Source organism: Triturus cristatus, chromosome 2_2 (assembly GCF_964204655.1).
Source record: "Triturus cristatus chromosome 2_2, aTriCri1.1, whole genome shotgun sequence".
Taxonomy (NCBI): Eukaryota; Metazoa; Chordata; class Amphibia; order Caudata; family Salamandridae; genus Triturus; species Triturus cristatus.
Window position 1 is genome coordinate 555765750 of NC_140582.1, and position 24057 is coordinate 555789806.

Genomic DNA, 24057 nt, shown 5'->3' on the forward strand with positions numbered 1-24057 from the left:
GACATATGTGTCTTTATGAAAAAAAAATATTTGTAATATATGTATAGCTAAAATTTAATGGAAGAAGACATGGGCAAATAAGTGTCTAAATACAGTATTAGCATCAGCAGAGGATTGCGGTCGCGTGAGTTATAGTTGCCTGCACTAACTATAACGTGGAATTTCATTGTTTTTTTACGAGTGAAATGTACAGCTAACTATAACTTGTGTGAAACCTATGGTTTTTTTAGTGAATTTGCAAGGTTTTTTAAATGCTAATTCCTAACTATAACGTGTGTGAAACCTATGGTTTTTTCAGTGAATTTGTACGGTTTTTTAAATGCTAAGTTACTTTACGCCGTTCGTGCCGTGCGCGCCCACTTCACGCAGTTTGTTCCCCTCAGAGTGCGAGAGAGAAAATGGCGGCCGACACTTCCTGGTTTCGACCGATTTGAATGTTTACTAAGATCTAACAGCCAATCAGAATCGCGCTCGCGCACGGCACCGTACGCGTACGGTAAGCTTACGGTGCGCGCTCGGAGCGCGCTTACAGATATATATATTGATTTAAATGCTATTTTCTCAGGAACTACTGAACAGATTTACACCAGACCTACAAAAGGCACTTCCTTGACCTGAGGACTACCTCTCTGCCAAATTACAAGTAATTCTGTTCAGCCGTTCGGGCTGTAGCTGTGTCTAAAGGTCCTATGGAAAAATGCATGGGGAAAACGCGTTTTGGGACCCCCCTTTTTTCTCAGCCCCCGCTTGACGAATCCCCTTGAGACTTTCAGGGTAGGAGCGGAGCGTAACGCCCCATTAGTTTTGAAAATTTCGCGAGGATTCGTCGACCGGCGCCAAAGTTATTCCAAATAGAATGTTGCGGATTTCCTATGGAAAGAGGGTCCTAACAATGACTACCTACTGGCGACCGCCAGTAGGTAATATATATATATATATATATGTATGTATGTATGTATGTATGTATGTATGTATGTATATATATATATATATATATATATATATATATATATATATATATATATATATATATGTTAAATATATATATTTTAATCCGCCACAATGAAATTGGTAACAAGGACAAATTTAAATAATAAATATGATCCCTGTTAGACCTGGTGTCATTGGCGTGGGTCTCCCTTCCTTTTTTTGCTGTCTGCCTCCTGTGTTTTGCTATCTTTTTGCTGGTCTAGATGCTTTGGGCACTTTGCCACTGCTGTTCAGTGGCAAAGTGTAAGTGCTCCCTGTGTAAATTGTTACTTGTCAGACCCTTGTACAGTACACCATGTGTGCCCAGGGCCTGTAAATCAAATGCTGCTGTTGGGGTTGCAGCACTGATGTGCCACCCACAGAAGCAGCCTGTAAAATGTGACTCAGGCCTGCCATTGCAGAGCCTGTGTGCAGTCTGGGACTGCCATGTCGACTTGGCAAGCGCACACAATTGCCAGTCCCTAAACCTTCCCTTTTCTACATGTTAGTCACCCCTACATGGTAGTCACCCCCAAGGTGCCTCTGTGGGCAGGGTGCATTGTATGTGAAAGGTAGACATGCCCTGATGTGTGTGGCATATCCTGATAGTGAAATATTGCCAATTTTTCACTATTGCAAGGCTATCTGTTCCCATAGGCCAGAATGGGCAGTTAGGTTATAACATCTTATAAACATAACTGGCCCTAGAAACAAGATAGGAAAATAAAGTTTAGTATGCCTGAACTCAGAATGTTAAAGTGCATCTTTTAGTGAGGGTGATTTTTACATCCTGTGTTTGACAATACCACTTTTAGAAAGTGGGTATTGTCTTGCCTAACCATCCAGTGTGCCTCTGCTAGGTGGTTTGTGTATTACATGTTTGGCTTGTGAGTGACAGGAGCTGGGAGAGGGCTGCGGCTCTGACAGTCTGATGAGTCAGGGCTGGGCTGAATGGGACCTGGGTTGAATTTAGAGTAGGGGGAGGAGATTTCTTTTCACCTGCCTTGGCCAGGTCTGCTTTTAACAATGCTGTCTCCACCTGCTGCCAGGAAGCAGCTGCACCAGTGAGGACAGAACTGGTTTTGGCTGGGACAGACACTCTCTGCCTTCAGAGAACAAAGGATTGTGGTGTATAAAAAGGGGGACCCAGACCCCAGAACTTTAGATCACTTCTGGGAAATCAAGAGGAACCTTTGCAAAGCAGAAGAGCCGGAGAAGCTGAGGAGGAAAACTGCCCCTGTGCTGTTTGCTGTCTGGGGTTGGCCTGCAGTGGCAGCTTGCTGCCAAGAAAAAGAGAAGAAAGACTTTGTTTGTTCGCTTTGTCACCTGCCTGAAGATATGATCTCCAAGGGCTTGAAACTGAGCTTGCCTCCTGTTCTGAAGTCTCACGGACACAAAGACTTCACCACCAGCTCCCCTGAATTTCCTTGCTGAGAATTCTATCCTGCAAAGAGGTGCCTGCTGCTGTTTAGGACCTGTAGAGACTGCTTGTCACTGGGAGCTGGAAGATCGACGCAACGAGGAGAGGCGTGTCGCATCCGCACCGATTCCCGGCGCATCATCGAGTCACGGGGAAGAAGCGTGCCACATCCACACTTGGGTCCGACGCCTCGCCGAGCAACTAGGAAGAAGCTTGCCGCATCCACACTGGGTCACGACGCATTGCCGAGAAGACTGTCGCAGCACCTGCCGTGCGACTGCAAATGTGCACGCATCGTACCAGATCGTTGCATCACATCGAGCTGCCATTTTGTTGCATCGCACCGGATAGTCGCATTGCATCGAGGCGCCATCTTGTCGCATCGTAACTGGAACGCAGTAAGAAACCAAAACATCCCCTCCTCTCTAGTAAGGAGCCGACGCTTCACTTCCCCCGAAGCAAGGACCTGACGCATCACCTTCCCTGCGACCCTTTTGTTTGTTTTGCGTGACGCATCTAAAGTACTTTGTTGGAAAAGTATTGCATTTACAACTTGCATTGAACTGAACTATTTCTACCATTTGAAAGTCTTCTTTTTAATACTGCATTGTGGATTTTTGTTGTTTGGTCTTATTTAGATAAAGATTACTTATTTTTCTAAACTGGTGTGGTGTCCATTTGTATTGTTTTCACTGTGTTACTGTATGTTTTCACAAATGCATTACACACTGCCTCTGAGCTAAGCCTGTCTGCTCATGCCAAGCAACCGGGGGCGTGAGCAGGGGTTATTTTAGGAGTGTATCCACCTTACCCTGACTAGAAGCAAGGGCCCCTATTTGGACAAAGGTACCTACCTCTGCCAACTAGAGACCATATTTCTAACAATCCCCATCCATGATAGGATAGGATAGGATGGATATTTGTAAAGTGCGCTAAAGCCAAAAGGTACCAAGGCCCTGGGCGGGACAAAAGAGAGACTAGCAACAACCAGCTAAGAGGCACAGAGCCAGGTCTTTAAAATCTTCCTAAAGGACTCTAGTGAATCCGCCACTGTGATAGAGGGGGGCAAAGAATTCCAGAGTTTAGATGCCGCCATAGAAAATGAGCGGCCACCCCATTTGGACCTACGAAATCTAGGAGAGACAAGTTTTTTCTGAGTAGACGATCTCAAGGTTCTGCCTGTAGTGTACCAATGGAACACGTTTTTAAGATGTGATGAGCCTTTACAATGCATGGCTTTGTATACTAAGTTCAGAGCCTTGAAGGTGATGCACTTCCCGATCGGAGACCAATGCAAGGCACGGATTCCTTCCCTAACAGACTGGTGTTTAGAGATGTTAAGAATAAGCCTTGCCGCAGCGTTTTGCACCACCTGAAGCTTATTCAGAGAGCCTATACTGACATTGAGGTATAATGCATTGCAATAGTCTAACCGAGAGGTAATAAGAGCAATGATGTTGGGCCGATGTAGCTCCGAGGGAATGTACGGCAGCACTTTCTTCAGAGTTTTAAGAATATAGAAGCAGGTACTAACTGTGCGGGTCACCTGGGCATCAAAAGACAAGCCCTCATCAAAAATGACTCCCAGATTTTTGCCCATTGTCACAGGGACAGGAAGAGGACCACAGATTTTCGACCACCAGGCGGCAGACTAAATCGAGGATTGAGACCGTAAACCAACACTTCGGTTTTATCCGTGTTGATTTTAAGAGAGTTGTCCTTCATCCATCGTATTATGCTGGTCATACATCGATTGAACTTTTGAGCAACCAGCTGCAAATCATTAGTGATGGTAATTATGATTTGCGTGTCATCGACATAGGTGAGGACTGGGAAGCCAAAAGATCTCACCAACGAAGCCAGCGGGGGTCACATAAAGATTAAAAACAGTGGGGCTGAGCGAAGAGCCCTGGAGGACCCCACACGGAAGGCTGAAGGCCTTGGCTTTGAACCTGCCGTAACTGACGACATTGGTTCTGCCCTGCATAAAAGAGTGAAGAAGCTGCAAGGCCCTCCCGGTGACTCCTGCTTCCTGCAGTCGCTGAAGCATGCGAACTGGGGAGATGGTGTCAAATGCCGCCGAGAGGTCTAGCACAATTAACACCGCTGATCCACCCTGGTCAACCTGCATACGTATACAGTCGAAAGGTGGATCCAGTGCTATGACCTGCCCGAAAACCTTTCTGAGAGCAGTCCAAGATGTCTTGAGTGTCAACATATTTCATAAGCTCGACATTAATACATTTTCCCAGCATTTTGGCGGGGCATTGAGGAGGGATATGGGCCTGTAGTTCTTCAACTCAGAAGGGTTGGCATTGGGCTTCTTAAGGAGAGGTGAGACAGTGGGTTCCTTCCAGATGTTCGGATATTGCCCAAATAAAAGAATATTATTAAAAACTTTGCTCAGGAAATCGGCTATAAGTTCGAGAGCAAGTCTGAGTGTGGACACCCTGCAAGGATCAGTGGGAGCGCCGGATTTGAGGCCAAGTAAGAGTTCCTTTATGCGAGGGATTGTGATAAAAGAGATGATGGCAGACATAGTTCTCTTCTTGCAATTGTGTATTTGGAGGGGATCATATTAGTGTACTTGTGGTATGTTGACTTTTAATTTTGTGCATGCAACATATTTCCTGTACATGAAATTGTGTATTAGCGCGTGTCTTCAAAAATGGTCTTCGGTGTTCACGTCACTTCACTTTCTATACTGTATATTGGAGTCAGAATTCCTGACTTTCGGGATTGGATATACTGTATTCATGGCTAATATAAGATAGCTGAAAAGAGGGGTAGTGAGGTTATTGCTGCGCTGAGTTGAAGAGGTACAATCTCAAACAAACAAATCCTAAAAATGCATCAAAACAGCCACTACCCCACGCTGTTGGTTGCAATTGCAAAGGCAATTGCTAGAAACTAGAACAAAAGTACATTCCCTGAGCAATAATTCACATAATCAATTAAACAGCAGTGTTGCTATTTGAAGTTCCGAAAAAAGTAGAAATGTCCAATGTCCATTCAGAGTTTTTATTTTCCAATTTTCTTAGATGTTCATGGAGGACTTTGTTACACCACAAATTCCATTCTTGAAAAAGAAACAGCCAGAAACAGCCAACACGTGTTTCGTCTAAGGATATAATATTCCAATAAGACTTCTTCAGGGCTGTAACGGATAATTATAAAACTCATTACCATCAAACTCAAACCATACGTTAATTTAAACCATCCACCGAGCACAAAGAATATGAAAAAGGAAACCGAGACAACAGACATAAAAAGATTTAAGTTATAACAAGAATTATCATCCACCAAAAAGAGGATTACCATCCAACCAAAGAACTGGAGATAAACAACAGAAGCATAACCTATACAAGAGTGCCAGTCAGTAAGCCATCACCAAGCATTGAAATTGAAAAAGAAAAAGAAAAAGAAAAAAGGAGGGGGAGGGAAAGAAAGAAAGAAAAGACCACAACACAATCAAGTGTTTAAGGCCAAAAAACCACCCATATTTGGCGCTATATTAAAAAAACTACCAACCGTAGACAGGTATCAAAAACGGAATATTATCCTTAATTCTTCAAATTTCTTAAAATCGATAAATCCTTATGTATAAAATCCTAAGGAGGAAAAATATACAACACTATTGATAGCCAGCATATATAATAGCATAAACCCTGGCTACCTTATAACAGAAAAAAGGTGGGGGGTCACTCACCAATTGTAAGTATGTTCTCACAAGTTTACAGACATAGTTCTTCAAGAGCAATAGTTTCTGGGCTATGTACCCCCAACGTCCTCATAACATAATTCCTAATAGAAGGAAAGACACAGTATCAATAACAGGAGCCCCCTCTCACCGTATCTATTAATATCACATAAAACCAAACACCAATCGACTGACTGGGTTACATAAATAAAAATCACGATTATCATCCTAAATACTCCGTATAGCAACATAGTGTTAAAAAAAAACAAAGGAAAGAGAAATGCACAACAGAACCACGCATTGGATAACGTAATGGGTCTATAGGAAAATCTTAACCTATTTACATTGCAATCTTCCTCTTCAAACCCCTGAAAGGGAAACAAAGAGAACGGTAGGGTGGTAAATAACAGGCTCTCACCTCCCGTATCAGGGCATGAATCCTCTTCCGATATCTCCCGGACCGTGGATGTGGCGTTAAACGTAGACGCCATGTTTTAGTACTAATTTTGTAAGCCGCGTATAAACGACATAAACAGCGGACTAACCCCACAGCAAACTCCACTGCAAGCGCCATATTTGAAAGTGCAAGCAATAGGATAGTATCAATGTCAAGGTAAACAAAGAAGAGTACCAATAGTTTATCGCCATCGCGTACAACACTACCCTAAACAACTTGATATTAAGACATTGAATAAGGTAACCTGGAAAGTGTGAGCCATTACTATTAAAAATATCCATAGCGGGAGCTAACAGACTCGTATTTACTATGAGATCTGACGAACTATAATGCACATTGAATAAGCGTGATAGTAACCCTTAAAGACAATCCATATAAGGACGTGTATAATAGAATATAAAGTAATATATAAGAAGGAGGAGAAACCAAATCAGAAAGAACCACAGGAAACAAAGAAAAGGAGAAAGACCAGTAATTGACAGCAAGTTAAAACAATTATAAAAAGGCAAAGTGGACAGCACCACTCGTAAACTACAAGAGTACAGTCATATTCATTTGCTTGACATATCTTGTGTAATAAACGCACATTTTTCAAGGAATCCAAAATATCAAAGGCAACATACTGTACTATGATTCTACAGAGTGTTAGTAACAAGCAAACCAAATTAAGTGCAATGCAGAGCAGGGACTTGACAAATATAGCAAATAATTACTAGATGAATAGCTTGAAAAGTCATACATTCTATAATATATTCTCAGTCAGTATAGATAGATTGGTAAGAGGTATGACATAAAGGATTCATGTAATTACAGCATATGTAAAACAATCAATAACCCAAAAAATATTGTAGCTCGGAATCAATGTTGAGACCCCGTTCAACCGCATGCAATTTCAGTATCCATTTAGCCTCACATTGTCGAACCCTAAGTTCCCTATTACCACCACGGTTATCATACAAGATATTTTCTATACCATGAAAAGAAAAAGAGAGCTTATCTTTCTGGCTAGGACAATTAATGGCATGATTAACAAGTGGGTATCTTAAGTCCAAGTTTTTAAGGGCTCTAAAATGTTCGGCCATTCTTTCTTTGAGACATCTAATCGTACTGCCCACATATATTTTCAAGCATTTGCAACGAATCACATACACGACAAATTTTGTAGAGCAATCAATATGTTGAAAAATCTTATACTTGATTGATCCGTTATAGTCAAAGTCCTTAATTACATGTTCTGCAAATTTACACATACTGTAGTGACCACATCTGAAGGAACCTACATTAACTAAGTGTAGCCAAGTGCAGTCCAAGTTTTTAGTTTTAGGATAACTAGGACTAATCAATCTTCGAATTGTAGCACCTTTCTTGTATGCAATACTGGGTTTGTTACAAATGTGAGTGCAAATGGTTGGATCTGACGACAATAGATGCCAATATTTGTTGAGGATGTTATAAATCTTGTGGGACCAAGGATTGTAATTGGTCACTAATCTGACAACCTGTATCTTGCTGTTATCATGCTGCGGTTTAGGTTTCAGCGTATCCTGTCTACACAGCCTCAGGGATCTTTGTTTGGCTTTTAGAATAGTTGCTTTGTCATAACCTCTGTCGGTAAAACGATTTTCCATATCATCTATACAGTCATGAAAATCTTTATCCCTGCTATTATTACGCCTAGCCCTATATAGTTCACCATAGGGAATGGCATTAACCTGCGACTTGGGATGAGCACTTGTAGTATACAAAGTAGAATTACAAGAAGTCTTTTTTCTATATAATCTACTATTAATTTTGCCACAAATAATTCCGTATCTAAAAATACTATGCTTTCTTGGCTGGATGACATAGTAAAGGACATGTTAAATAGATTAGTGTTCATGTATTTGAAAAAGTCTTGTAGTTCATCATTACTGCCTGACCAAATCATCAAACAATCGTCTATATATCTTCCGTAATAAACGATATATTCTTGCCATTTAGCACCATTGGGGCCCCAAAGGTGCAATTTTTCAAAAAATCCCATAAAAAGACAAGCCAGAGAAGGTGCAATTTTTGAACCCATTGCTACGCCACATCTTTGTTTATACCAATCTTTCTTGAAGAGAAAAGCATTATGTTCCAATATTAGGCGTGACATGAGAAGCAACATATCAGAATGTTCCAGTAAATCCACAGGTCTTTTATACAGAAAATATTCAAGAGCTTGTAACCCTTGATCATGTCTAATATTTGTGTACAACGAGGCCACGTCTAAAGTCACCAATGTCATATCCATATCCCAAGTCAGGTCCATTAAGACATTTAGTATATGTTTGGTGTCTTTGATATAGGAGGCCAAATTAACAACATAAGGCTGTAAAAAAATGTCAACAAATTCTGATCTTTTTCCAGAGGGCCTCCTATGCCAGAGACAATTGGTCTTCCCGGTGGTTTGAAGGCATTCTTGTGAATTTTAGGGAGTGTATATAGTACCGGAAAGCGTGGTTTTACTATTTTCAGGTAAGCAAACTCATTATTATTAAGTAGTCCTCTAGAGTTCCACTTAGAAAGTTCAGAGTTGACAATACGTGTTGTTTCAAAAATAGGATTATTGGTCAATTTTATGTAAAAATTCTCATTAGAAAGCTGGCTCAGAATTTCCGCCTCATACTCTGATTTGTCCATAATCACAATATTGCCACCTTTATCTGCTTCGCTTACTATGATGTCATCATTAGATCGTAAATTCTTAAGAGCAATCTGTTCACCTTTGGTTAAGTTGTGTGGTGTGAGAAAATTACTTGATTTATTTCTCATTGTATTCTCAAGTTTATCCAATTCACTCACAACAATTTTATGAAAAACTTCAATATTGTTGCCACTAGGAAGTTGTGGCATCCATTTAGATTTTATTTTTAAACCACTATCCACACTACTGTCAGTACAATACTCCAACTCTTTCAAGACATTGTCCAAAGTAACTGGATCAAGATCATCCTCCGTTATTGATAGGAGTAGTACAGTATCGTGTATGTCTTGGATGGATTGATTACCCACACTCACTTGGTTATGCTCTTTCTCTTTATTCAATGGTTCGTTAGCAATTTGTTTTTAAATTTCAGATTCCGAACAAATCTAAACAAGTCAATCTTTACAATGGCCATATCGCATTTAGGAGTGGGGCAGAAACTCATCCCCTTACCTAGTACCGAAACCATATCTTTTGACAAAACCAAACTGGACAGATTGATCACTTGTATACCTGTGTTGGGCAACTGATTTACTTGCCCTTGTTCCAAGAACGAGTGTGCATTCCTTCTCTCATTTTTGAATTTTCTACCTCCCCGGGTGCCCCTTTTGGTCTTAAACGATCTTCTCTTGGGTTGGAAATAGGTTCTTGGTTGCCCATACAAATTCTTTGGATCACTCGTAAAAAAGAGTTACCAGGGATTTCTCCTGTTGCCCCTTCATTTGTTAAATCATCACCCAAACTTGAAACTGTGCTGGAGGAGGCAACACTACGGCCACTCAGTAGTGAAGATCTACTTCCCACTCTTTGTAAGTCTTGTTTCACCAGATTATCGAATTTTTTAGCAAAGGTGAACACTCTACCACTACTGTAGTCTTTCTCATCTCTTTTTAGTTTATGGGCCTTTCTCTCTTTAATATCTTCCTCGAATTTTTCCAAAACCTCCGCCAATATTAAATAATTCTTTTTGGTCACTTCTTCCATCTTTAAATCCTTAATCTCCTTCTCCAACTTATCAACCTCCTCCACTGTTTTTTAAACTTTTCTCTCTGCATTTTCTATCAGGATATTCATCAGGCGCATAGAATTGCCTATTAGTTCTTTCTCCCAAAGTAGGAGGAGATCTTCTTCTAAATCATCATACGTGGGGAATATTTGCGCACGTAAGCCCCTAGGGATTCTTTCAAGTCTTTGATATTCCTTTAGTGTGGCCCCATCCCACCATTTTGAGATCTCGGTTTTCCTTAATCTTTCAAGCCTAATGAACTTCGCCTTTAATCCTTCATTAGGTTTATTTCCTACGTTAACTGCCTTATTTATTGAGACACCAGCATGCAAATTTTTAAACAAATCCTCCGCTACCTTACTTCTTTCACTTTGAGCACACATAATTCGATATTAAATAACTACCTTAGTGGTAAACCTCTTAACCCGCTGCAACCTCAAATTGAATAATGACTGAAAAGAGGGGTAGTGAGGTTATTGCTGCGCTGAGTTGGAGAGGTACAATCTCAAACAAACAAATCCTAAAAATGCATCAAAAGGAATTTAACAGCCACTACCCCACGCTGTTGGTTGCAATTGAAAAGGCAATTGCTAGAAACTAGAACAAAAGTACATTCCAGCCCTGAAGAAGTCTTATTGGAATATTATATCCTTAGACGAAACACGTGTTGGCTGTTTCTGGGTGTTTCTTTTTCAAGAATGGAATGTGTGGTGTAACAAAGTCCTCCATGAACATCTAAGAAAATTGGAAAATAAAAACTCTGAATGGACATTGGACATTTCTACTTTTTTCGGAACTTCAAATAGCAACACTGCTGTTTAATTGATTATGTGAATTATTGCTCAGGGAATGTACTTTTGTTCTAATATAAGATAGCCTCTAGTTAAATTTGGAACATCCAGCACATACTAGTGTCTTCTGGTTGTTCCTAGTTGGGTCAGATGGTTGAACTTCCGAGTATTTATTCCCTCTTTTCGCAAGATGCTGTTTACTTTGCAAGCTGTCACACCTATTTGGTGCATATCACACACCTAGGTATCATACATGCCAACATTTTAGAACAGGAAAGGGAGAGATACAAAAAAATCATTGGGAGAATGAAATTTTCTCGTTGACTTCTATTGGAGCACAGGCATTTTCAGGTAGGAAACACCCAAAATGGCTTCAAAAATTGGGAGTTTCCTGCCCGAATTGGGTGTGTTGGCATGTATTATGTATGGTTCCTCTTTCAAATTATGCAGGAAGTGTTTGTAAGATTACATTGTATAGGGTCCAGCAAAAGGTAAAAACCCCGGGGAGACCACACAGAAAAGTCTGATTTACTACAGATGACATCAAATATCACCACTATCTTTAGAAAGGGAGAGTTACACATGCAATTGAACATATTATCCATGGTGGTGTCAGGAAGCATCACCAACCAAGGCTGTTTCTTTATTTGGGCGTGGTTTCGTCGCCTCCATGTTTGTTTTGTTGCCTCAAATGTTTACCACTTACTTTGGATTCTAATTTTTTTTTTACCGCAGTGCGTGTCATGGCCCGGGCAAAGATACATGAGAGTGAACAAGAGCGGGGGAGTGGAGCCTCCGAGCCTGCTTAATGCTTGACCGCTGCCGGGTCTCCTTGGGATGAAGTGTGCATGTCTGGTTGGATGGGCGACAAGCGCACAAGAACCTTCGCCTACCTCTGCAGCGTAGGAGCCCGGGGGATTGCTACCACAGCCCGCAAGGCCCCAAATGAGCGCTGGTAGCGCCTGACCGAGCCAATCCTGGCACTTCTCTCCTGCTGTTTCCCAAGATAAGCAGTAAGGGAGCAGCACCTAGATTGCGTTATTTTTCAACTGGGGCGGGCAGATAGAAATGATGGTTATGATCGCACAAAATCCCTGACGGGCTGATGCTGCCCGTACAATCATCGGTATTCATTATAGCGGACAGGTAATATGTGCATCCTTTTGTCCCTCCAGGACCACCCTCCTGCCATTCGCCAGGATGAATTCTATAAACAATTAAGTAAGTACTTAAAAGTTGTTGATTAATTAATGGAAACAGGTTTTAATCGCAAATCCCCTACTTAACCACCCTATGTGATCCTTGGCAAATCTCCATATATTTTCAGTACCAGTTACTACCATGCTTCAAACGTTTAAACCGCCCCAAAATAGTTCTGCCATTAACGGATCCATGGTATTAAGTGCAGTGCTATTTATAAACAGTGCATGCGCAATTGTGGTCGTGCAGCAAGGGTGCAATGGACCTTAATGCAAACAAGGAATCAGCATGGTAGAAATAGTAAAAGCTTTGGTTGAAGTGTACAGGACCTTCACACTGCTGCACTGCCCTAGTGGTGTACTGTGCGCTTCAGATAGTCACACCCGGTTTCTGAAAGGATAACCATGAACTGCACGGATTTCCTAATGACACTAAAAGAACAGCTTTATAAAGTTTGTAAAGCTGTTCTTTCTGTGTCATTTGGAAACCTGTAAAGTTCATGAAAGTGCCTTGCCCAAGTCTATAACATCTACATTTGGAGCACTTAAAATGAAAATGGCAGTGGAGACAGTATCCTGCATAGTGCCGCGGGCAGGTGCTTCCCTTTGTGCGTTTAACATATCAGACAGATGGCTGTCTGGTAAAGAGCACCTGGACTGAGCACCCTTATTAAATGTTTATGTCTCATCACACAAGAACAAACACCAAATAAATCGAAGCAAAATTGGAAAAACTGCGTCAGTCCAGAAAAAAGCAGATAGGGTTAGCACTTCACCCCAGGCCTTTGAATCAAGCTCAGGCCCTCTGACAACAGTTTTGTCAATAACTACTTAGTTGGAAATGCCCTCTGCCTTGGATCACTTGGCTTAAATTTAGCTCAAATCAATGTCATTGCTGTCTCCTAGTCCCGTGTAATTTCAGGCACTTTCAGCCAGTCCTATAAACCAACTGAATTTTGCATTTAGCAACTGGCGTAAGCAGCAGCCAAATATGATGTGTGCAGCTGACAAGTATGTTTTGTGTGAACAAAGCAAACACAAGGAGATGATGAATGGAGCGCTGAAACAGATCTGGCTTGAATCCATCATGGTTCTTTAGCTCACTTTGTCACCCTGTTCAGACTCAGCTATATGCAAATCAGTCTTGACCCTGTGCCTCATGGGAATATTCCAGCCCGAACTGCCAAGCCAGGTCTTCCCTGGACCGGAAACAAGCATCCTGGGACCGGTTTTGGGGTAACACCCCTCATCAGCCAGGCTAGCTTGAAACCAGCTTGAAACCAGTGGCACAGTGAGCAAGGGACCCATGTCTGGGCATACCCTGCCAACTTAGGGCGAACAAAGCAAACACAAGGAGATGATGGATGGAGTGCTGAAACTTTTCAGAGCCTCACCCCCAGTTACAGATCTGGGTTGAATCCATCATCGTTCTTTAGATCACTTTGCCACCCCAGTACAGACCCAGCTCTTCAGCCAGACTTGTTTTTGGCCATCACTGCTTTGCTTTCTGAGACTTGGGGTTTCTCTATCCCGTTATGTTAATGCATGAAAGCCAAGAGTGTGTCTGAAGGTGGCACACGTTACTTGACAAAAGGTAATTGGGAAGCTATAGGTATTGTCTGTCTCAGTCTTTGTTATTGATGAAGGGTGGTAAGTAATTATTGCGGGCAGACATCACTTTTAAGAAGCTGACGCATGCCTGTTCTATCTTTCCATTCTGCTCCTTTTAATTAACGTAAAAATCATGACTTGATGAACCACTCACACCTGATGAGGACGGGTGGGGTGAGGGCAACAATGTTATGTTGTAAAGAGGCATGTTTTTGTAAGTTTGTAGAAGCCATCTTTCTTATGTGATACCAAATGCAGTACGCTTCTAGGCCATGTTAAGTTGACATGAGAATCACGGCACAAGATGCTTGTACTTTTCCTTACCCTTAGAGACACGGCTTCAGTAATGCAAGGCTTGCTTAGAAAACATATACGTGGCAAAAGAAAATGCTCGCTTACACAATTAATGTTCTAGCATATCACATTTCGCAGTATTACTGGGCCCTGTTATTGTGTTGAGATAGTTATCTGGAAAGAACCAGAATAGATATCTTACAGTACAGTGAAAAGTCCCCAAAGCTGCCTACGTGGGACACGTGGTCAGCAACAGTAGACTTAGGACTTTAAATGGTAAAATCACACTGTAGGCCCATAATAATTGGAAAAATTAATTGTGCTTAAGTTGTGCTACGTATGATACGACGCTGCATCCTTTGCGGTTTGGGCCTATATAAACTATCACAAACGTCACATCGTCGGATATTCAGTATCTATGCTGTCTGTCTCCGTGCCGCACGTATTTTGTATTATTTGTTGGTCTCCAATAAATTCTGCTATCTTCTGTGCTGACAAAGAACTGTACTTGTGGTATTATTTCTTATTTCTATTTCAGCATCCACATTTGGTGTGAGAATGCTGCTCCGGGATCACTGACGACTTCACTGGCTGGCTGCCGGACTCTGGCTTCCATTGGAGTTTGGAGACCTGAGGTTCGATAACATTTACGTTTCTTTTCTCTCCTCCGCTCCTTTGGATCCTGGTGAACTGCGTATGCCTGTAAGTTGAATTTGTCATATCTCTGGCTCCTGCTAACTTTTATCTCTCAGCACGGCTGTGTAGCATCTACTTAGTGAACTTTTTCTTCATGGGCCAATATTCTTGTGTCCCGGTGATATCTACAGGGCTTGCTTTTGCTTTTCCGGAGCCATGTCTCTCATTGCCGTCGTACTTATCACTTTCTTCTCTGCTTGTGGCGGCCTTTTTGTGGCTCTACTCACTTATCTTTTTTGCTGTTATCACTCTGCTGAGGATTGTGCCTCTGTTTGATGATCGTATTTCTTTGTCCTCCTCCCTTTGCGGTCGGTCTTTGACCACTGTGTGGAAATATGGATTTTTCTGATCAGTTATGTCCCCTATCTTGGACCCCAACGGTTTCATGTATGAATCATAAGTACATGTATGTTCCCTCCAGTTCCAGTTATGAAGACGCAAACACATGTGCGTCCACCGTCAACATGTCCTCTTTCAGATCCGCCATGAATAGGCCGGATATTCCATTCCTAAGTATGAAAGGCCACCGGCTTTATATGGTTCACTTATGCCATTTTACAGTCCAGGCAAGTAGGCCCTGATTCTGTCATCAAACTCTTCTTGCCTTCTGCCTCTGAAAGCTCCAGTCTGAGCCTGCATCTGTGACCATGAACTTTGTCTCATTCCCTGCGCGGCTCACGAAGCCTGACATCAGCATGTTGTCTGCCAAAAACTGTATTTCACCTTCGAAATTATCTGCTCCGTTCCCTGCCCAATGCATTCCTGTCTAGTAGTTTAAGTAAACATTCTTCCAGCTACCGAGCAAAGGCCCGGCTTCTCTGTCTTTATGCAAGTAATTCATAGCCCTATTACTATGGAAGATTTCCGCCCTCGCATCTAGTGTAGACACTTAGACGCTTGTACACGCACTAACAGTCAGTATAGTCAGTATAGAATAAGATTCTACTCTAAGAGACCTCTCTTTTGGATAACATAGTTCTTTAAACATAGGATGTTAGATATGATTTGGGATTAGGTTGACTTGACCCTCCAGACTTCTGTCGCCACATGTAGAGCTAAATGTCAAGTCGCCTTCACCCCCTAGTTGCACGTCAATCACACGTCATGCTGCTGCGCGCGCATTTCTGCCAAGTATTTCTGCTGACATTGCGAAATTCTTTCATAGAACCACCCTATTATGACATCACATCTGATGACGTTCTTTCATCACACCCAGTTACGCCTATTTTTGCTACGCATGAATATATTATCCACACTATCAATTGTTACGCCTCTTGTATTTGCTTCACTGTAATGCCTATTGTATAAAAGTGATTGATTGTCAATAACGTATGTACTTCACTTCCTGAACCTTCGTGGTGATGGAACTTGGAGCAACCGATTATAATCGACCATTGGAATAAAGCCCATTCCGAACCTCTAATACCACGGATTCTGCCTCTTATTTACTGAGCTATTTTATTATGTTTCTGTATCAAATTAAGTCCCGGTAATTAAATTATTTACCACATGAATGGCGCCCGAATAGGGACACTTTCTCATCTCACGCGCCGGCGGTGAGTTGCAGGCCCGGTCTCCTGCCACAGCTGGACGGACAACAACGCGTACCAGCAGGATTTCCTGTATCTCCCTCCGGTCAAGCGGGGGCGACTGAGGCTGCGATCAACACCCAGACGAGGCGCTGAGAAGTGCAAAGTATCCCGACCAGAGCCTAGCTGAGAGAGCAAGATCCGAGGTATACAGAGGCCCACCAGTTTCCGAAGTCCCGAGTCGAGTCCAGTTTCCGAAGTGTTCGAGTCGAGTCCAGTCCGGTTCAAGTTCAGTTCAGTTTCCGAGGCCTTCCGTTTCCGAGCTACCCGGTGAGTACCATTACTGGGGAGGCGTTCTGACGTGCACATAGGTTGTGCCGGTCAAGACGGGTTTGGGTACACAAATCCGGTCTGCACTGTTTCAGCAGTGTATCTGTACTGTTTAGCAGTATATCTAGTATATCAAGTATATAAATTCAGAATAATTCAGTTAAAGTCGAGTATTATGTTTAGTGATTAAGTTTTCCTTAGATCGTCATCATCATTGTTGCTCAGTTAAATGTTAAATGTTAAATGTTTTAAGTACGTTCTGCATATTGTGGTGTGAATGACTGTTCATTATTGTGTTTACTGTATTAAGTTTGTTCAAAATCAAGTATCAGATCAGTTTTCAATATGCCGCTCTTTTCGAAATTAAGACAGATCACAACAAGAAAAGGGGTACTCGAAGAAGCTGTTCCTATTCCTCCTAGGGACACTCCAGGGTACTTCATGTATCATAAACATGGCTTAGACGCTATATTATTTCTTGATTTATGGGTAGACTACACCAAGGAGTTACCAGAAAGTCAGAGGTGGCCCGCAGCTGGGACCTGGGATGCAGAGTGCATCATGAAAGTAGAGGAAGAGTTATGGAAAAGGAAAGTCAGACAGTCACAGAAAGACGCCATTGAGTTATGGCGTAAAGAATCTCATAGACGTACAGAAAAAGCACTCCGACAGGAAGAGAAAAATAGAGAGAATTCAAATAAAGTCCGAGAAAATCTATTAATTGAAGAAGGTACCCGAGTGAAATCAGAACAAGTAGACAGACAAAGAAATGCCCTTATGAATGGTATGTATCCCCTTCTGGCCGAAGGATTACCTAAGGCTACTCCTGAGATACCAAAAGACTTGCCACCCCCATTGTTTCCAATAAAAATGCATCCTAAGGGGCATCCTAGAACCGCAGAAGATGTTTTTCTTTCCTCATATTTAGATGACGCAGCTCCCGAGTACGCTAATTCCGCCCCACATAGACCGCCTGCCAGGGAGGTTCAACGCCAAGATCCAGTATCCGTATCTCTACAGCAACAAATCCTGACACAAGTTCCGGCAAGCACATCTGTTTCTACATCTGTTCCTACAGCTACTTCTATAGCTGTGTCCACACCTATAGTTGCTGTATCGCGTTCAACGAATCCTTTCACGCCCGATACCCCAGACGGGGCTACGGGAGGTGCTACCAACATTTTTTCTACGCCACCCAGAATAAATAAACTTACCTTTCAAGAGTCAGCACATTCACGTACCCCCAAACTCATAAATGCCCGTACGCTTAAGGAACTTCTTGTAGATTGTAGATATGACCCTGTGCCCGGCAAAGAGGACGAAATGATCATGGCATCATTACGTATCAGACGAGCCGCAGTATATTTAGGGAAGTTACCAGGAATGACTGCGCATCTAGATAATATATACCATTTTGTCCAAACAGGGCGAGATTCAGAATGTATTAACAGAGCTATGGAATACCAGAAAGTGGAGATACAGGGGGAACTGTTACGTTTCCTTATAAATTGTGTGATCAGAAATCAAGACCGACCGGGGGTAGACCCGGAAGCAATGCAAATTCTTACCAGATGGAGCCAGAATATATCAGAAGGGAGACATGATAAGCAAAATTGTATAATAGCCATGTGCCGAAAGATCCGTAAAGAAATAGAACGCCTACACGAAGAAAGATTAGCGGTAGACCAGTTCGAACAGAGCGAGGAGGAAGGATCGGGACTGCCCACAGGACAGTCAGACACCATAGCCTATGTAGGTAGAGGAAGATCTTGTAATAGTACTAGATGTCTTATTGACCCGATACGTCCGATATGTCCAGATAATAACAGGAATTTCCAAACACCTATAATTAATATAAGGTCTAACGAGCATTCGTTCCAAGCCGCTGACAAATTACTCCGAGAACGAAGGGGTTATCATTTTCTCGATTCTATGGATGAACAAGAATTAGCCAGGTCAGCCGTCCATTGGGTTGACAGTCCCGGAAAGTATGGTGATGATACAGTAGCACACACATTTTTGAATCTCACCCCAGATGAACAGCGTTTAGCTGGGATTTATATGATTCAACAACTCCTTATACTATATCAGAGTCAGCATTCGGATCCTGGTCCCTTGCCTGATATATTGACTGAATTACTCATGAATAGATGGAGAGGTTCAGGTACTAAATTAATTAAAGAAATACTAGAATCAAGAAAACAGTACATTCTTTTTGTATGCTCAGAACATGTCTCACTGCCCATTAAGGAAAGAACCACGTATTACATGGACAGACAGAATCCCTTACGAGAAGTGCACCCAATAAAAGGCGAGGACAATGAGTTTAAACGCGTATTTGTATATACGCCCATATCGAAAATAGAATTGTTAGAAATGAAGAAAGTGGTACCCAGTCATGACAAAGACCCAGCGGGTTTCCACCGAGAAATTAAAGACATGTTACTCATGGGAGAGTATGCCTATCCCGACATTATGACAATATTAAAGGTATTAATGCCTGCTGGCATTTATGAAAAACTCAGGGAAAAAGAGTGGGAGGTAGGAGACCAAAAGATAGAATGGTCAGCATTAGAAGCAGAAGAAAAGGCCCGAACTGCAGGAGCAGGGCTTGGGGATAAAACTAAAGCACTACCAGGTTTACTAGTACAGGTACTGCCACGTTTATTAACTACGAAAAAGGAAGATTGGGGTACAATTTCAGCCTGTAAACAGAAGCAAGATGAAGACACTAGTGATTTCTATGCCCGATTTGAAAAATGTTTTGGTATAAATAGTGGCATAAAAGCAAGTAGCGAATCATACCCACATCTGTTTGTGACAAAATTAGTAGAAAATTCCTTGCCTCAAGTGAAGAATAGAGTATTAAAATTCGAGAGTACCTGGCAAGGTAACACTCCATCACAAATGTTACAAATGTTACAGTACCATCACAATAGAATTAGAGAGGAACAAGAACATGAACAAAGACGCATGAAAGACACGAAAATGAAAATGCTAGTCTCCCAGACAGTTCCAGCTGAAGGACATAAAAAGGGTACGACACATTCCGGTGATTCAACAGGACCTGTAAAAGGGACATGCAACTATTGTAAAAAGCCAGGTCATTACGTACACGATTGTCCAGTTTTGAAACATAATATCGCCATAGGTAATACAAAAGAAAGACCACGGCCACCTAGACAGGATCAGAATGAACAAGGAGCCCCGCAGCATGCACAGTCCATGCCAGCTCCACCACAGTCTATACAGTTTGTGCCAGCTGCACCAGCGCTGCCCGTTGCTGCCACCCAAACCACGACACGACAACTGTACCAGACCGCACAGTACGACTATCCTGATTATCAACGATACGCATGAACAAGCCTAGAGAGGGAAGTTGACTTACCCCTTATCGAGGTCCCTGTAGACCAAGAAGGACCTTATGTACATAGTGAATTATTAGGCCAAGACAGAAAATTATTACTCGATACAGGGGCAAGTCGAACAACTATAAAACGTAGTGAAGTTCCAGGGGCACCCCTCTCAGGCTCACAGAATATTTCCCTTGGTTTTTCAGGAAAACCTATTGTTAATGAAGTGTCACAACCTCTTCCACTTACGATAGGACCTTTGACCCGAACTACAGATTTATTGCTTACTAAATCATGTCCAGAAAACTTGTTAGGTATAAAAACACTGAAAGCTCTAGGAGCTATAATATGTTGTTCTCCGGAAGGAGTAAGATTGTTTTTACGTGATTTTAAAGGTCACTATGTGTCTAGAGACATGGATCCCCGACTGCAGACTTTACCTACACATCTATGGGCACAAGGCCCTACTGATGTTGGTTGCATGAATATTACACCATATCGAGTCACACTAAAGGCAGGAGTGGTACTACCACGAATGAGACAATACAAGTTACCACCAGATGCTGTAGTGGCTTTATTGCAAATCATTGACGAGCTTATTGCCCAAGGAGTGGTTGTGGAAACAGACTCCAATGTATGTAATTCACCGATAGTTCCGATTCTTAAACGAACAGATCCGAAGGCCCCGCCAGTATATCGATTGGTTATTGATCTGCGCGAATTGAACAAGTGCATTGTGCCACAATTTCCTGTGGTCCCAGATATCTCGTCATTACTGACAGCTATTGATTCCGAAGCAACATTCTTTACTGTAATTGATCTCAAGAATGCCTTTTTCAGCGTCCCAATAGATCCGGAAAGCCAATACTTGTTCGGATTTAGTTTAAATGGACGTAGCTTTAAATTCTCCCGCGCACCTCAAGGATTTACAGAAAGCCCCAGCATCTATAGCCAAGCACTGAAACGAGAACTCGACAGTATCCACATGCCAGTTAACACCGCCTTGCTTCAATATGTCGATGATCTGCTGATCACCGCTAGAAGCGAACCCGAATGTGAGAAAGCATCACTGACAGTTTTACAATTTCTAGCCGAAAAGGGGCACAAGGTGTCCCCTTCTAAGCTGCAATTCTGTGTCCAGCGAGTTGTTTATCTTGGACACTCGCTGTCCAAGGAGGGAAGGCAGCTTACACCCGACCGCATTCAGTTAATAGCTAACATGCCAATACCCAAGACACAAAAGGAGGTACGGGCTTTCATAGGCCTCACTTCATATTGTAGGCAGTGGATCCCTCAGTATGCATTTCTAGCAAAACCACTCATTCAGTTGACAACACAGGAGGCAGCCACATCGACTGTTCTCCCTTGGACTCAGGAACATACACAAGCTTTTGAAAGCCTAAAGAAAGCTTTATGTCAAGCACCTGTCTTAGCAACGCCATGTTACAGTAAACAGTTTACACTTTTTGTTACAGAACGCGAAGGTACTGCCTTGTCAGTACTCACACAGGAACAAGCAGGATCACACAAACCATGTGCTTATTTTTCTAGTACATTAGATCCCGTAGCTCAGGCTTTGCCTGCGTGCCTGAAATCAGTGGCAGCAACAGCTTTAGCAATCAGACAAAGCGATGCTATAGTGTTAGGACATCCATTGACAGTTCAAGTACCACATGCAGTAGAGGTTCTCGTGAATCGAACGCAAACACAACACTTGACTATAGCGCGACTTACAGGGTATGAATTAACATTGTTTCAGCCACATATAGAAATCAGACGTTGTAACACATTGAATCCTGCCACACTTTTACCTGTAATCGGAACAGACCCACTAGCCCATGACTGTATTGAAGTTATTACAATCACGACGAAACCCAGACAAGACTTAACCGATGTCCCATTGTCAGACCCAGACCTGACGTTGTATGTAGATGGTTCATGTATGAGAACAGGTACAGGAGACTTAGTGGCCGCTTACGCAGTCACAACAGATACTGAAATCATTGAAACAAATTGCATAAATACCTTGTCAGCTCAAGCCGCAGAGCTCATCGCTCTGACACAAGCCTGTATTCAAGCCACAAATAAAAAAGTCAACATATACACTGATTCACGTTATGCATTCGGAGTTGTACATGACTTCGGCGTGCTGTGGCGAGAGAGAGGTTATTTAACTTCCCACGGTGCCCACATTCAGCACGGACCCCTCATTCATGCCTTATTAGATGCAATACATCTACCCACTGCAATATCAATCATGAAATGTAAAGCTCATACGAAAGTTACTGATATCATTTCTCAAGGCAATGATCTAGCTGACAGAACAGCTAAACAGACTGCTCAAACTCAAACATCCGACATGACAAAGACAATAGTCCTGACGCCAACACATTGTATGACGGTTAAAGATCCTACTCTTGACGTAATTGATATACAGACACATGCTACACCAGACGAAATAAAGAAATGGACTGAATTAGGAGGGATTCAAACGGATCAAGGATGGATGATGAAGGAAAAGTCTGTGTGGTTCCTTCCTGATTCAATGGTCCAAGTTATAATTAACACTATACATAGTCCAGCGCATCTAGGAGAAAAAGCTATGCTAGACAGCATTCAACACATTTGGTTCAATAAACATTTACGAGCAGCAGCTAAACAAAAAGTTCGTACCTGTATGATCTGTTGTCAGTTCAACCCAGGAAAAAGCGTTCCCGTAGAACAGGGTGGATTTCAGCCTCCTGATCACCCTTTTGAAGTCCTCCAGATGGATCATATCCAGATGGAACGATGTAGAGGATTCAAATATGTTCTCGTAGTTGTCTGCGCTCTTTCCGGTTGGACGGAGGCATACCCGGTTTCAGATTACACTGCCCCGACTACTGCCAAACAGTTGGTTCGAGAATTCTTCCCACGGTACGGTTTACCACGTGTTGTCTATTCAGATAACGGCCAGCCGGTCTCATCCGAATTAATGAAACACGTTTCACTTTTGTTAGGCTATCAGTGGAAATTCCACTGTGTCCGACACCCCGAGGCAGCAGGTCTCGTTGAAAGACATAATCAGATCCTAAAAATCAGACTGTCCAAAATATGCAGAGAGAAAGGTGTCGACTGGGTAGTAGCATTACCAGTTGCACTCTTTTACATGAGAATGGTAGCACACTCTCGAACAGGGCTATCCCCGTATGAGGTGATCTTCGGCAGACCACCAAATATGTGGGGGACGCCTATACCACGCAAAATAACTGATATTGACTGTAATATGCTGACAGATTACTTGGCTTCCTTGATGTCTGCACTACAATCTTGTCGTTCACAGGTAGCTGCAGCTTTTCCTGACAACACTGAGGTGAAACCCCATGACGTAGTTCCGGGAGACCTGGTCCTGGTGAGGAACTTTGATCGAAAGACTCAACTGGAACCTAGGTGGAAGTCGCCGCAGCTGGTCTTGCTCACCACAAGGACAGCCGTGAAGATCGAGGGCCGGAAAGGCTGGATTCATTCAAGTCATATCAAGAAATTTCATGGACTACAATCGGATGTGAATACCACACCTCGTGTGTCCTCACCCATTGACTCAAAACTTCCTTTTGTTGAAAAGAGTAATTCCGAACTTTATAAACTAAATCTCAGGTCTAATCAGTCAAGCAATTTGATTGTTTAAGTCCTCTCCAAGGTGAAGCGGTTGAATTGTCTCTGACATGTATCCCTTAGACCTGAATAGAGAATACACCCGAAAAATGTTGAAACGACATGCGTACTGTAAATCACTACGTAGTCATTGCACAGTGACGTTATTAATTTTGTTTTTCTTAAGTCTTTTAATAATTACTGCAAGTATATTGTTGCACATATATTATCCTATTTCTAGACATGTTTATAATATTACTGCTGAACATTCTTTTAGTGAATTACCTCCGCTTGAGTTGTCTTATAGATTTGCGCTGCGCAATAACACGTTTATTAGTATG